The sequence below is a fragment of the Elaeis guineensis genome, chromosome 14, assembly GCF_000442705.2.
Source record: "Elaeis guineensis isolate ETL-2024a chromosome 14, EG11, whole genome shotgun sequence".
Taxonomy (NCBI): Eukaryota; Viridiplantae; Streptophyta; class Magnoliopsida; order Arecales; family Arecaceae; genus Elaeis; species Elaeis guineensis.
Genome location: NC_026006.2, coordinates 44,170,675 through 44,175,264, shown reverse-complemented (window position 1 = coordinate 44,175,264; position 4,590 = coordinate 44,170,675).

Below are 4,590 nucleotides of genomic sequence, written 5' to 3'. Positions count from 1 at the left end.
TCATGGACCAAAGAAAGAAAAAATAGCCTGGTGCTGGGCCATTCGCTGGCGGGCTCAAACCCAACATGCCGCACCAGTGTGCAGTTGGGCCAAGCCTGCATGCCCGTGGGTCCACACCGTCTGTGGGGCCCATCTACGGTCTGTGGGCCATACCCATCCACATCTTTGCTTTCTTTTGCACATAGTTTCTCGATCTGGACTCTATTTGGACTGATTTTGATCTTGTTGGATTTTATTTTTCATTGCAGATCTCATTCTGGGATTATTATGGACCAAATCTTGAGATATTTTTTTCAATAATCTCCACCTTGACTCGATATTTGACCTCCACTTGACTTTGAGAGCTTTTGGATCTTCTCGTCCCCTATGTCTTAAGGCAAATGCCTGCTACTCATGGATGGACAAATATGAAAGTTGAGGCAGGCCGCTCGATCCCATCTCCATCGTATGCTGTGCACCTCCTGACCTAAGACCTGCTCGAGATAGCCTTCTAGTGACGTCGCTTATCATCCTCTCAAGTCTCTCATACCGTACTCGATCCATCTCCACCTGGAGCTCCACCTCGCACTAGGCTCCTCTTGACATCCTCCATGTAGATGGCTCCTCTTTGCATAAGAGAGCATCGATCAACCCTTCACTATAGATCTCTACTTTGATTGCACCTGCCTTCTCCATCTTCAATCTTAATCACCACTGCCACAACCTGTACCTAGTATCAATTCGGCTCTGATATCAATTATTGTGATATCACTTGCTCTGATACCACTTATTATGGATCTGGTATCACTTATTATGGATCTGGTATCACCTGTTGTAGCAGGAAGAAAGAAGAAAAAAATAGGAACACACAATCAAGTATGTGGAATAGCCCAAGTGCTACTACCACGGGGCATGCAAGCTTTACATGAAAAAAAATAAGTACAAGAGCAGATCCTCACACTCTCAACTCTCAATACATAAATCTCTCTTAACTAGAAGCTATCCTCATAAAAACTCTATCAAATCTCCCAAAGAGACCCTCTCACAGGCCTACCAGTAGCAGGGTCCTCAACACCCCTGAATGCTTTCTATGGAGTAAACCGCTACATTATGCCTCTGTCGCACTCTGTCTGATGCTCTACTGGCTCTACTTGCATCTGCTCTATCGATGGCTTATACTCGGTGCTCGCCGAACTCTCTCTCGACTGCTGTCTGAGCTTATAGGACTACTGCCTCTCTTCATGCAATCGGCACTTCTTCACAGAGCTCAGACCTATAGTCAGCCATCATGCATAGCAGTCCTTAAAGGCCCAAACCATGTGTGAAATCTCATCAAAAGATGGAGCTCGAATCAGGTTAGAAATAAGGCTCTGAATCCAATTAGAACACCATCTCCTAACACCCTTAGGAGAGGCCTTAGTGGATCCGCATGCCGCCCAAACTGTGCACCCGCATCCGCCTTCCATTGGGACACTATAGCTGCTACAATGTCCCCTATACACCGCAATTTTTGGCTGTGGACCCTTAAGTGTCCACAGCCCTACTGTGAGCCACAATATTATGACCAATCCACTGTGGACCAAAGGAAGAAAAAATGGCATGGTGCTGGGCCACTCGCTGGCAGGCTGTATGCGAGCACGGGTAACCCAGCGCACCGTGCCCGCACGCGGCTAGGCCAAGCCTGTGCACCTACGGGCACACACCACATGTGGTGTCTATCTGTGATCCGTGGGCCATACCCATCTATATCTTCGCTCTCTTTTGCACGTAGTTTCTCAGTCTGAACTTCATTTGGACTGATTTTGGTCTCATTAGATTATATTTTTCATCACGGACCTCGTTCTAGGATTATTATAGATCAAATTTTGAGATATTTTTTTCAGTATATTTTATTACCAAATAGAATAGAACCTATGAAGTCATACATAAAAGAGATTTTGACTTGATCGAATAATTAATTTGATTAGCAGTTGGATCCAATTAATAATATGATTCATTATTGGACTAATTTATAAAACTTACGAGAAGAGACTTACTAAGAGTTAGTGAGTTGGAGAAAAATCTAATTGTAATTGTTGCTATGTAATTTGATTTGATCAAATTGAAATTGAATTAAATCAAATTTAATTTGATTGGATTCGAGTCAAATTGGATTTGACCTAATTGGATTCGAATTGGGTTAGAATTTTAGAGTCCCACTGGATTGAGACTCTCTTATCTCATTCATGCCTTAAATTGAAAGGGCGCACAAGACAGGCCATGCCTCCTCTAGTGCACGCATGAAAGTGAGAGAAGACAGAGAGAGATGCATCCAAGGGTTGGGTGTGCCCCTACGAATCTCTCTCCAGTCCATCTTATCCATCTATCCTTATTTGGCTTTTAAAATTTGAATTTGATTCAAACTTGAAATTTAAACCCAGATTGAGGCTGATCTGACAAGGTGGGCATGGGGAATTATAAGGGAAATTTTTTCTCATATGAAGTGAGAGGAATGAACGCCCTTTCACAGACGCAGAAGAAGAAAAAAAAATTCTTCTACCCTTCCTACGCCTCCTTTCTTGATGCCATAAAGAGAGAGAAAGAGAGTCTTTCTCCTCCTTCCTCTTTTCTTGTGTGAAGGTGTTCACACATCTTCTCCTTCCTCTTCATCCTCTTGTCTTCTTTGTTGGATCTCTTGCGAAGGAAAAAGATGGAAAGAAGAAGACAGATCTAACTACAGAAGGAAAAAAACCTGCAAAGGGAGCTAACACCCCGGTGGTTTCGGAGTCTTCTAATTGAGATCAGTCTCGTATAGAGGCCGGATGCATGTGCGGCTTCAATGGACCTTGAAGACATCCATATTTTTTAGATTGCGGTGAAGAACTACCCACACTAAGGTAAAAGATCAGATCTTTTCTTTATGTTTTCATATATAAATCTCATCTCTTATATGAAGATCCAGTTAGATATTTTAAAGATGAGATCTCATGCATGCCTCTATAGCTAAAATTATTTTAATCTGAATTATTTTCACTATATTTTTTATTTAAAAACTGCATGCATGAAAAACGTCGGGCATTTCTAACAACCCTCTTGCCCCTTTGCTCCCCCTACTCTGGGACTTGAGTCGCTCTTTGTGTTGGTTTCAAAGGAGATTGGAGGCCTCCGACACCCTCCTCCCCCATCAAATATGATTGCGAGTGATGGCCACTCGCACACTCTACTGGGGCTGGTGGTCCTTAATTCAGACCTTTAGAAGACGAGTGGACCTGCCAACTAGGCTAAGACTCGATCATTTTTCTCTGAGTGGTTCTACGTGAACTTGCCCCTAATTTTGAATAGGGGTCATTCCTCTACCTTCAACACATTAATAGCTCTGATACCATTGAGGGGCTTCATGAGTTGTTCTCCTGGTCTAAGCCTAGTGAGGGTACAAATGTGCTAGAGCTGCTAGTTTTTAACCGAGCATAGCCTTTTAAGAGAGGAGTGGGCTATACTTAGGATTGTGAGCCTAATTTTTCCTATGATAAAGAAAATCGAGACTATGCTGTTGACTGGATTGATCTTTTGCTCCTTGACCTTTCAGTGGGCTATACTTAGGACTATGTTGTTTTTAACCAAGTCAATGTTGTTTATATTTTTGTTCTACTTGCTCCTTGGCCTTGGATTGATGGTTGTTATTCGATGATATTATGGTGCTGTTGTGGGGCTGATGCTATTCTTATTGTCTTGTGTCGTTGCTTAATGTCTATAGAATCCTATGCATGCCCCTTTATTTTGTTGCTTGTTTGCACCTTGGGTTTGTGGATGGTTGGTTCTAGAGCTAAATCAAAGAAGGTTGGGTGGTTGGTGTTGCTGAAAAGTTAGTCAAGATTTGTGCGCCCCTTGATTGGTGGCTGCCTAGAGGTTGTCAGCTCTATTGCTTTGAAAGAGATAAATGTGGCTTCATGATTAGTAGATCATGGAATCTTTGGGGGTTGGGAATGACTGAAAAGAAAAGAATTGTCAAAGATTTAGTGCTCTCTCAGCCTCTAAAATCATTTTACTTCAGGAGTCTAAGGTTTCTGATCCGTCTGTTTTTTTCACTCATTGTGTTGCTCCAAGTTAGATGGATGGGATCACTTGAATGCTGTTAGAAGCTCAATAGGTATCCTTGTAGGGTGGAGTTCTAAGCTCTCTCTCTCTTAAAATCCACCCACAATATAAAGTACTCTCTCACTTGGAACTCATAGGCACTCAGTTACAATCCCTCTTTTTATTACTTTGGTCTATGGGCCCAACTAGAGGGAACTTAGGGATGAGTTCTTCAAAGAGTTGCTCACTATCAAATCCATTGCTTCAAAAAATTGGTTGTTGGGAGGTGATTATGATATCAACAATCTTTTGGATGATCGTAGAGGCAAAACTTAGTGTGTGAAAGATTATCTCCACTTTATAGATTTTATCTCTAATCTTGATTTGGTGGACTTAGACCTTAAGGGGCACTCTTTCACTTGGAGTAACAAAAGTGATCACCCTTCTCCTACCCAATTAGATAGGTTTTTGCTTTCTCATGAGTGGAAACAGATATTTCTAGCTTCAATACAATTTGCTTTAGACAGTGTAGCCTCTGATCATGTCTCCATCACATTG